Below are 12724 nucleotides of genomic sequence, written 5' to 3'. Positions count from 1 at the left end.
CGGTGCGCCGAGAGCACATGTACATGGGCTCGTGCTTGTGTGTGTTGCTACCGATTTTGTCACATTTCGCCAGGCTGCCGATTGATTTTGAATCACATGCTGACTACTCAGGAGTCTTAACACCCTATATATGGTCGCCAGTAGTGACAACGAAACCAACGCAACGGCTGCCCACTAACGGCCAAGGTTCTGTCAGCCAATGCTGGACCATCACTGACAAACTACAGGCTGTCAAATGACGGCCGAAATACTGTCAACCAGTGCTGGGCCATCACTGGCAAAAGACTGGCTATTTAACTATGTACACAAATCCGGCGTTATGACGATAACCAACGGTTGGCCAACGCAACGGCTGCCCACTAACGGCCAAGGTTCTGTCAGCCAATGCTGGGCCATCACTGGCAAACGACAGGCTGTCAAATGACGACCGAAGTACTGTCAGCCAGTACTGCGCCCGTAGTATTGCCAATATTGCACCAATGCCCGAAATGTAGTTACCAGTACTGGTGCAGTACTAGGCCGATCGCAATGTCTACACTGGTACAGTACCGGCTAACAACAGTTGGGCCAGTATCATTTGCCAATATTGGACCCAAGTTATCATCCGACACTTAGCCAGTATTGCGCCCGTAGGTTGCCAATACTACGCCAGTACCCAAACTACGACAATCGGTACTGGCCAAATACTGGACCGATTGTAAAACCCTATATGGGACGTTTCACTTTTGTGAAATTGGCATTTCATATTTCAAAAAATAAATTTATTGTTATAATTCTGAATGCGAAGAGTTCTAGAATTTCTTTCTAGAGCTATTACTAAATAGATTACTTATTTTAAAAATTACCAATTTTGTCTACTTATTTTTTTTTTAAAGCAACCATGTGTTTTTTTCCTACAAATTGATTCATCTCATTCTATTAAAAAATATTAAGGTACGATTATCAAAAAATTAATGTTTTACGAATTATTTAACATTTTATGTCAATATATGCCAAAATAAAGTATAAAGTAGCCACTGTAGTGTTGAACTTCACTGATTATCAGTGCCAAGTATGCCACTGGGTAATTAGTGACTTTCCACTGATTCAGATTTAGAGTGGTTTTGCTAAATTCTTATTAAAGGATCTTTAAGTTTGGTACTACTCTCATGTAAGATTAATTTTAACTTCGGTTTAACTTATTATTTATCTTTTTGTAAGTCTTAGAATTAGAAGATAAATAATAAATTGAGCTGAGATTAAAATTAATCTTATATTGGTGGAACTGGACCTTAAATCAGATTAGAGAAATTAGTTCGATATTCTATTAATATAAAAAAAATTACCGTTCCAAGAGTACTTTTTACAATTTTACATCAAAATAAAAAAAAATTCTGCATTTTTTTATATCAAAAGAAACAAAAAATGAAAAAGTAGTTAATTTCGCGAATCGAGCACGAAATCTCCTCCTCTAAAAAATACATTAAATATTACCATTTTTCGTAATAAAATGTAAAAATATTGGAACTATAATTACGTTCTTTTTTTTTATTAGAGTGACGTGTTAACTTCACTAATTCCACTACATCGCATCGTCGTAATCACGTTAATGTACGCATTGGCATTGTGGTAATTAACTGTACAGGAATGACATGGCGTACAGGCAGTCGAATGACTTTACTCGAAATTACAGCAACTCGCATGAAATCGCGATAAATTCTAAAAACCTATTAGGACTTGAACTGTAACGTGGCGGAATGAAAGCAATAAATTTTAATTACGTGTTAAAATTAATTACAACATCGTTATAAACATTTTTTGTGAATTATTTACCCCTCTATTACATGTATTTTATTATTTAAAAGTTAAAATACGTTCGTTCACTAAATATCATAGCAAGATTTTGCATTTTGAAGGCAACAGAATATGTCACTGCGTATATCAGCGTACAAATGACATATGTAACATGTGTAAAAGCTCAATCAGCATGAAAATTAACGAAACATACTCCAAGTGCGATCCCACCGGACATTCCGGCACAGTATTACCTGTTACCATCGACACGTCACACATCGTGTCGACATGGATAATTAAATACCCGGAAGCTTAACAGAAATGAACATTTCAGGGGTGATGCGTTTCGCTCGTAACGAGGCGAATTATTGGCGCGATTAGCGCGAACGGTGAGCGATGATCGAAAGCGCGATCGTCAACAAAGTGCGACGGTGTCCGAATATCCAAGCGATTTATCTCACCGTTGTTACACAATAGCCAAGCTAGAAGAGCGCTACGTTACGTACGTCGATGCTGGTAAATTTGTCAATCTTGCACCCGTCGCTCCGTTATAGTTACGCTTATGCTGTTGTGAAAATTTTCTAGCTAAATTTTTATGACGTAAAACTTATCAAGAAAAAGCTCACCCGTGGTAAATTAATAAGTGTCATGCTATATAGTTCACGCTAACAGATTAACCTTCTAACAATACGGTGGATTTTCAGAAGGTCTAAAACCTAGAAAATAAGTCAAATTTGACTCACACTGAAAGAAAAGTATTTGTAACTACATGTTACCATAATTATGATTATTGCTGTTATACTAATAATAATAATTATACACAGTTCTATCATAGACACAAATACCAAAAACTTTTCTATCAGATGTTCTGTTTTATTCATTTTTCACCTAATCAATATACAAAACGGATAGAAAAGTAAATAATAACATGAAACAATTCTTTCTGTTTTTTTTTATAGATGAAGAAACACAATAATGTTTAGTAATTGACTTTAAGTAATTGTAATAAAACAAACACGTTTTGATTGACAAAAGGGATCACATCTGACCCTGACTCTACCATTAAAAAGTAAATTTCACGTCGATTTGAACGATTCCCTCTCTAGTATTGTGCTAAATCCACCATGGACAAATTTGCCTGACTTTTGCAATGGTCGCACGAGAAACGATGATACGAGGAAAGCACATGTTTTCAATTCTCTCTCTCTCTCTCTCTCTCTATCTGCTCTCTCAACCCGTAATTCGAGATTATTCGTGCGTAGCTCGCAATGACCGCACGCATAATAATTACCGCGATGCCGCGATGGAGTACGTTTTTGTAATTCGATATTTAGGGTCGCGCTCTGCACCGCCATCGGGCGGGGCATATCCGGGGCGTAATTTCGTATTCAATATGGTTCACCATCGTCGGCACCATAAATTATCGCTAGATAGATTCATACGCTGCTGAGAACCGACTCGAGAGCCGCAATAATGAAGTCACGAGATGATTTTCGATTGTTTTCCGCGTCTGCGACTTGAAAGGCTTCCAATCGACATTTACCACCGCGCTGTAACTTAAAGAACTTGAGTAGTTTTCCGTGTTGGATTAAAAGCGGAGGGAAAAAGTATAAACCTCGGTGAAATAAGTAACCCATAAACTCCGCGAGATGTCTAAAATCGTAAAAATTGCTATAAGAAATTGGAAGAGAGTCATCGAAAACGACTGCGGAAATATTTACAGGGCTTTAAATTTATCATCGATGGACTTCGGTGAAATACGACGTACTTAATGTCTTCAGAAATATTTGTAACTTCCGCGTATTGGAGCCATATAAAATCGATTCGGTACAGCTATATATTTTCTTTGCAGGCTAGGAAACTGCTTCTGATGGATATAATATCCAAATCTATTCATAAACATCTGTCATCAAATCTAACAAGAAATATCCGGGAAACAGTTGATTGCGCGAAAACCATATGAAGAAATGTATATTTATATATTAGCTCGTGCGATAAAAAACTAAACACGTGTTAATTGTTATTTCTAAAAAAACGTTCAAAAAACAAATTAAAAAATTATAAGTTTAAAAATATTACAAGAATATAAAAAACTATAAGTTCAAAAAAATACTTGCTATCTTTCTTATCGTATGTTATTATCCTTACGCCTATTTCTATCAATGCGGAAACTAAAAGTTACTAAAACTTGACTTACTCTTTATCTTTATCTAATTCTTAAGAATTAAAGAATAAGATAAAGAAGAATAAGTTAAACCGAGATTAAAGTTAATCTACATCGGTAGGAACAGACATTACACTTCCTTTATCTTAAGTGTCTACAAAAGACTTTAAGGCGTAAAATTTAAGCTCTAAACCTTAAGCCATAAGAAATTGACCAATCTAGTTGAATATGAGGAGAACAATCATATATTTGATTATTTCTTACGATTTACAGTTAAAAAATTTAAATAGCTTAAAACTTTAAAATTAAATTTGACGCCTTAAAATTTCATTGTAGACTTTAAACGTATCCAGGATTGTGTCTTATGATATAAGTATTATTCACTATACGCTGTGTTCTATGTGTTCCAATATGTCGAGATTCGTGCGACTATAAAGGCGCCGTCCGTGAATTTTCTATAAAGGGACGAGGGAGTCCACCGTGAAAAGAAATCCTTGGATAAATGCAAATTCAACTATACGTATATACGGGCACACAATTGCACCACAGTAGACATACATTTTATGCGTTTTCGAGGAACAGCCTCCCTCAATCCCGGCGCGCAACAACTTGGGATAAAAGTTCCGTATTTTCCTCCGTGTAGTCTCCTGCCCTCTCCACAATGCTTACACATAACCCACCCATAACAGTGTCTCGTCCAAGTAAAATACTCGACAGACAGTAAGTAAACACGCGAATGGGCTAGATTGAATTTGTGAATCCGCAAGCACAAGTACGGGAATTTTTGCACACATGGATGAAAATAACTGTCGGCTAAAAAATTCGCGAAGATAATCGAGAAATTCAACAGATAACACGAACAAATTTTTTTCGTGCAATTAAGTTACGAAAAAAACGAGAAAAATTATATCACTGTTATGAAAATAAATGTCGAAATTATATTAATAAATAAAATAAAATATATTACAGAGGGATAATTCTCTTCTCGTTGCAGATTATTTTACTCTGTACAATTAAAAATTGCAATTTGTAACTCTGTGAAATTTAAGAGGCTATTCTGCGAAATTATACCACAGTTTAGATTCTCCTAACTGAAATTTGACTGTCTACGCGTTTGTCGATGTAAACGCGAAAAAGGTGCCACGTTCGCGCGGACGCCGTTGCATAACATTATCGGCACGAGTGTGTAATTAATTGTTGACGATAAACTGTAACGTACACGCTCAATTGCGAGCTGACCGAAACATCGACAGTTTGTCAACCGGATGTGGGTCGCCGCAATAATTTCTGACGTGTTTCGCGCCCCAGCAATAACGTATCGTCCCGGCGTAAAACGGATTCGCGCGGGCGTAATGCCGACAAATCGAGGTGTGTAAACGTAATTGATCATTAGTGACAAATGACTGTCAGCGACTCTATCGTGACCGTCGGCCGTCGTCCAGCTACGAAACATTGCCGTTAAATACGACGATTTGTCAATTTTCCGTTCGTATCGTAGTTGCGCGCAATATATATATACCTTGCGTGATCGACGACTCCCGCGTGTGTTTCTCTTTTATTTTTTAAACTAATTTCGACGATGCAATTATCACAATCGATCACCCCTTTACCACCAGCTGATTAAATTATCGCCGACTAGAGTATCGCCATTTGTTGACTTGTTTACATTCGTGTGATTCCACATTTACAAACGGCAATGTAAATGTAATTAAATGATTCGAAGAAGCGGCGAATTTATAAATACGAATGATATTCAAGACAGGTTTTTATAATTTATTAAAGTACATATTTCGGTATTTAATCCTTCGTCTGCAATTTGGATCTTTTTTTAGTACAAGCGATATTTTACTCCCAAATTTCTCTGAAATAAAGAGGACGGCGGAGTCTGGTTCCCTCTCTTAAAATATCTTGTAATATTTGCGTAATAGAGATGTTAAAAAGTTTCAAAAAAATTCTGAATTTTTTCACATTTTTTAAAAGTCTAGAACAGTAAAAAAAACTTGGGTCAAACAAAAAAGGCCCAGATTGCAGACAGAGGATTAACTTCGTCCATGTTATACCAAATTAATTTTGACTGTCATGTCATCTAGATGACGCGTAAATTATCATAAAGCTCTCATTATTTGAATGACGGTTTTATTTATCCGATATTAATACCCGTTTCTATCAACGCAGATTAATTTTAACCTCGGGTCAAGTCATTCTTTATCTTTTTCTAATTCTCAAAACTAGAAAAAGATGAAGAGTTCGGTGAATCGGAATTAAACCGCATTGGTAGAAACAAGATTAATTTTACTAAAATAAGATATTTAAAAAATAATATAATTTATATATAACAAAGACAATTAAAGGAACATTAATAGTTGATGCAAAAACAGTGCGCAAAGTATCTAGTGAAAAATACTTTAATAATTAATCGACATCACTTTATCGAAATCACAAACTAAATAGAATCGACTAATTATTATTAAAGTATTTTTTACTATAGATATTTTGCGATCTGTTTTTGGCGCTGATTCCTAATACTCCTTTAATTATTTTCATTAAGTTTTTCGAATAAGAAGAGTCTCTTGTCTATTTTTGATTAATATAAATTATATTAAGACATCAAAAACACCATAAAGTATTAAAATAATATATAAATAGATTTATTAAGCTCAATAATAGTTAAAGTATTAAATCGACAAAATAAAGAATTACAAACTCGGCGCACATATAAAGAGTATTTCGATCGTTTCTTCGCACGACTTCCACGAATTGGTCGAGACAGACATGACGATTAAAGAACATACGGTGACCTCGAAGTCGTGTACTTTTCGAATAACACGAGGATCCGTCGCATAAGTAAACGAAAATATTGATCAATCTCGTACCGATACAATCGCCAAGCCGATTATAATAACTGCGAATTATATAGGATTTATTTTATCAATTTATATGTAGGTTCAATCCGCGCGTTACACATCATTGTTCGTATACATGTTCATACGCATATTATATGTGGAACGTTATCGCCGACGAATTTTTCGTTTATCGCATTTATCTTTCGCTCGATATTGGAGACAGATAGGCGATCCAAGAAATTTGATTCTGGTGTTTGCATTTTCCATTTATACAGGAAAGCGACACGTTCGGTCGCGCTAACGCTTGAACGCGAAATAACGTACATGCACGAATTTTGGAAGTAATTTTTTCGATTTTCTATATAATATCAACATTCATATCACCACGAATTTAAAACGACGGAGAAAAAGGGATCGATTCGATTGCGTATTTCACGTTTGGAGCGAGATTATAGGCAGTTTGGCGATCTACGATGATACGACTATTTGAAGATTACCATCGAGAGACGAGCTTTTATATGTCATTAAACAAATGCGGCTAATTAGTCCTACCCATATAGAAATGAAATAAACATCAATACAAGCGGATATTGACTATATTTATAATTAACGAATTACGCGCAGTTACTACCGTGAAATTAAATTACAAAATGCACCGCAATGCTGATTATAAAGATTTAATACCTCCGATGCAGAGTTTCGAGGCGCAAATCCAACTCAACGCCTTGTACACAATTCTCTTGTCGCGGGTAAAATAATTTCAACGTTTTACACACAAAATCGTTGCCACAATTTTCCCCATCAACGCGCCGCACGTTTTAACCTTCCAGACCTGACGTTAAAATCAGTATACTACTTATTGATGCCAAGTTCGTAGTACCCATTTAATTCATGTTAATTAAAAGACATTAATTTATTTTAAAAAAGCAACATGAGATAATTCGTATAAAAAAGAATAAATGCTAAATATATTTTAATAAAAATAATTCAAATCTAAAAATGTAACGTGAAATAATTAAATGTTTAATATTTTTAACAGAGATTTATAAATAAGTGGATCCAATAGACCACTGTCTTGCTTTTTTCATCACGATTTATTATTAGACCACCGTCAGTTCCGACGATATCCCACTAGAATTGTCGAAGCTGCCAATTTGATAATTATTTCCTATTCTTATTTTCGGTTAATGAAAATTTAATTGGATTTTATTTATATCATTAGAATTGTTTGTGTTCACATATTTCCAAGATTCTGTACTGCATATTTGATAGATAAAAATTAAAATAAATAACGGAGCCAAAATGGCACCATCTAGTGTTAGTCTCGGTGCTAATTCTAGTGTTAATTTTCTTTAATGAGACACACGTGACTCACAAACAAAATTTTCTTCCTCGCGTTTTGGTAAATGAAAATGTAATGAGCAAAAAGAGAAAAATTTGTTTGTGCGTTTCGTTAGAAATGCGAACACGTTTCTCGCCAGTTTCCGCTACAGATAATATTCCGGAGATTCGTCGCCAGGGGAAGCCGATCGACTTTCTCGCGCTATCGAGAGAAAATATTCCCCCAAAGACATTTTCCGCGATTCGCAGGAAAGTGCGAGACAAATTTGCAATCCGGAGAACAGCGAAATACCGAGTGGCACGCGCCCGGAACGATCCAACTATATATCGAAGAGATTTACGAATCCACAGTGAATCGGCCGAGTAATAAGCTTAGGTGCGACGTGAATTATTGAAGGGGACGTACAGGCAACGAATGTGCGCGTATCGCGATGTATCGTTAATCGATATCGCGTGGCAGAAAATTCAGCGGACTCCCGAAAGAGTAACGAAGAACAATATAAATGTTAATACGCGGCAATTAAAATCTGAATATTTCATTTGAAAGATACGAGGCAGAGACAATATTTTTTTTCTCAATCAGAATTTTTCTTCGATCTTTTTGTTCTCCAAAACTTTTATAGATAAACTTTCTACAATAAACTGTTAATAATACCTACTCTCTTTTCTTGTTGGAGTGAAATCTCGCTCCAAAAGAGTTAAAATACTGTCACTATTGAAGAAAATTGAAAAATTTACACTTTTGAATAGGAGTGCAGATTTTTACTCGTTTTTTTGAAGTGAGATTCATTTCAAAGGGAAGAAATCTCACTCTTTTTCCGGAGTGAATCTCATCCGAAATATTACTCCAAAAAAGATAAAATCTGCCACTCCTATTCAAGAGTGTAAATTTTTCATGCTTTTTCAGTGGTAGTATTTTAACTCTCTTAGAGATTTCATTCCAAGAAATTTAGAGTAGATAAATAAAGTGTCAGGAGCGAATTGTAAGCGAGTCAGTAATATCATAAGTCATAAGATAACAATAATTCAGCAATCAGTGACTACGTATAAATGGCTAAATTCCATTTCTTACGATTAAAATACTAAACGCAGATAATTATAATTTTTTATCCGTATAACAAATCAAACTAACCAAGACTACTTATAAATCAAAGAATTGGAAAGAATACGGGCGTTAAGTTAGGAGTCAGGCGCAGAAGACGTCGCGCAAATAATACATATACTGTTGAATTTTATAGGGTCAAATTAACTTAATGTGAGTTGTCACTGCTCCTACTAAATATATCGTTATTTTTAACTAAAATGATAATTAAATTTGACACTATATAATGTTAAATTAATACTGTATGTAGTGTTAAATATAACCATTTTAGTAAAAAATAATGATATTATTGAGTAGGAGCAGTGGCGACTCACATTAAGTTAATTTGACTCTAAAATTTAACAGTACATATATGAAGCTTGAAACTTCTTTATTCAACAAACGCTCTTGCATGTTTCGGCTCATCATGAGGAAAGCTCAAAAATGAGCCGAAACATGTAAGCGCGTTTGTTGAATAAAGAAGTTTCAAGCTTCATAAATGTATATTATTTGCGCGACGTTTTCTGCGCCTGACTCCTAACGCCCGTATTCTTTCTAATTCTATAATTTTTTATATTATATACTAATACAAAAAGTACCTGTACAAATATACGAGTACACAAGTATACAAAGTAATCACGAAAATATTATCTTTAGCTGTCTAAACATTTTATGGTAACAGTTACTCTTGCAGCACGAAATGAGCCAAGTGAGAAAGAACCAATCAGTATCGCGACAACAATTAAATCTCTTACATGTCCTTTTTTTAATATAGGATAACGGATAGATTATGTTTTGATTGATTTATGGTTAGATACTATAATCATACAATATATTGTTATTTGCCCCGAGAACTACTATCTTTCTGATTGGTTAAAATTGTAACGTAATGATCTAATATGATTTATTATGGATGTAAGTTTCCTAAGATTTATGATTCATAATTCTGACTTACTACTAATATGATATTAGTGGTAACTAATGATTTATTGTAGAAAGCTAAGAGTAAATCTCACTCGAAAGAGTGAACACTCACTTTTAAATTGAAAATTAAGACACGCTTTTTCAAGACTGGCTTTATTTTCGCTCTTTAGAGAGTAAAAATAGATTCCATTCCAAAAAATTAAACAGTATGGAGAAAGAGCAACGATATTTCTAAAATTGTTAATTGCAAACTGCCGTCGCGCGAGTCGAAAATAGATGCATAATTCTCCACTTTCGGTCGACTAGACGAGTCGAACAACGTCGTTCACAATTCTTGTTGACATTTCGAGTAGTATTTGTTTGGTTATCGGTCGCAACGTATTGTACGTCAAACACTCGACTAATCTTTTCAATGCGAATCCCGCGACTGATACCGTAAACAATTCGTTTAATTCGCATCACGGCGACTAACCTAACTGCATGGTATCACAAAAAATGTAACGTTATTTGTAAATATAACCAGCTAAACACAAAATAATAGCAATTACACATCAATGTTATAATGTTTCCTACTCAACAATAATCTAATTATTACATACAACATATATTACACTCCATTGCATTGTTGAGTGGGAAATTATAACATTGATGTAACGTTACTACTAGTTTATGTTCAACAGAAATCTTGACAAGGACTACTCTCCGTTCCCAAAGTTATCTTCCGTCAGAATATCCACGTATTATTACGCGTGCCACGATTTCGAATTACACATCAAACACATCGTAATATCAAATGGAGAAGCTCGATCGCGGTCGCGGAGTCTAGGTTAGAATGACACTCGCGACACTTTCGCTGTCGTCGCGGCCTTGACACTCAAAGGATTATAGAACGCGACGATCGATCTCGCGCGCGTCGAGAGTTCGTCGTCCTTGCCCGCGTGTCTCTCATCTTCCGCGAGGAAGACGGTAACGATCGGCGTGGAGAGACACGCGGTACCGGCGAAGATCGCCGGTAGAGAGAAGAAGAGAAGGATTAAACAGCGATATATATTTACATGATCGACGTGTGCTGCGGTCTGGTCGACTCGCCGGCATTGTGGTGATGGTGGTTGTTGCTGTTGCGGTTGTTGCCGCCGCCGCCGCCGCCGCTTAATCCTTGCACCTGTGCACTAGTCGCGATAGTAGTCCTCGCCGGCTGCCGGCTCGCGCTATCCTTCAGTATCTTCGTCGCACTTAACGGCATGGCTGTCACGCACATCGTTCCCCGCGCGGCCGCTGGTATCACCTCGCCGATATCACACAACACACCGCGAGCTGATAGTAGGCTCGGCACGACTCCGTTCGACGGAGAGTACACGTCCTCTCAGCTCGGCCAGGACATCCGGACGAATCGCGCCGACGACGACGACGACGACGACGACGACGGCGGTGGTGGTGGTGGCGAAGACGACGCGATCTTGACGCGGCGTCCCACGCGACGCGACGGTGCGCGAGACGCTGTTCGTCCACTCGGACTCGCAGATCCGCTCGTGCCGATAGCGAGCATCAACGCAAACGTGGATGCGCTCGTAGCCAGGATTCAGGAACAAGTGCCACGGAAGAGAGCGTGGGTGCGCACGAGCCGCGACGGTGAAGGCCTCTTTTCTAGTCTTCTCTCTCGTCGAAGCAGTATTCCGCGTATTCCGTATTCCGTGTATTCCGTATATACGATTAATACGATAATCCCCCGCGCGCGCGTTTCGTGTAAATAACGTTACTACTCTCCCGCACACACACCGTCTATACCACTCGTACTATACATCGAGCAACGCTCGAAGATCCCACCTCGTGGCGCGCCGCGGGCCTACTGAGTGACTGATTGACTGAGTGACTGCCGCGAGCCTCGAGCCACGAGCCGCCCTGCGTGGGTGCACACGCGGTCTCCGTCGTGCGACGGGGCTGCCGGCCCGTCCATTGGCCCGATCCAGGGGCAAGCCCGAGTAGTAGGAGTTGCGCGAGCCAATAGCGCGCCGCGCCCGCCGGGGCGACCCTTCGCGTGTCACGGTCGGCACTTGGTCGCGAGCCGTCGCGCCGTGCGTTTCGTCTCGTCTCGTCTCATTTCGTGCCGTCTGTGCTCCGTCCCACGTTCTTCATCTCTCCCGATGTGTAAGGTTTTACTCCCGTTTTCACTAATACAAATTAATTTTCATCTCGGTTCGCGTGACTTGTGTTCTTCACCTTCTTCCAATTCTAAAAGTTAGAAAAAGCTGACGAGGAAGTTTAACCAAGATTAAAGTTTATCTACATTAGTGGAAATGTATATCAAGTCCGTTTCTACTGGCGTAGGGCTACATTCCAAAACGTCCTCTCCGAGAAACATTTTTATGTACGTTACGTATATATATTTCGAGGAAAAATTTTTCTCGGAGAGAACGTTTTGGAATGTAGATTAACTTTAATTTCGGTTCAACCGACTTCTTCTTTTTCTCGTTTCTAGGACTAGAAGGTGAAGAGTAAAGTTGAACCGAGATTAAAGTAAACCTTCGTTAGTGAAAATGGCATTAGTCCTCGAAGAGCGCGTCTCACGTATCGCGGAGATTTTTCAGTGCCGCGGAAAAC

At 37.7% G+C, this 12724-nt stretch overlaps 1 protein-coding gene across 1 annotated transcript in view; it reads right to left on the bottom strand.

Annotated features, from left to right (window-relative positions):
- stet (stem cell tumor) overlaps nucleotides 1-12724 on the bottom strand; it is a 449207-nt gene that overhangs the window by 151658 nt on the left and 284825 nt on the right. The window lies entirely within an intron of this gene.

The sequence above is a fragment of the Trachymyrmex cornetzi genome, unplaced genomic scaffold (genome assembly GCF_001594075.2).
Source record: "Trachymyrmex cornetzi isolate Tcor2-1 unplaced genomic scaffold, Tcor1.1 scaffold129, whole genome shotgun sequence".
NCBI classification, from domain to species: Eukaryota; Metazoa; Arthropoda; class Insecta; order Hymenoptera; family Formicidae; genus Trachymyrmex; species Trachymyrmex cornetzi.
Note: the sequence above shows the minus strand (reverse complement) of the source record. Positions and strands in the feature narration are given on the sequence as shown.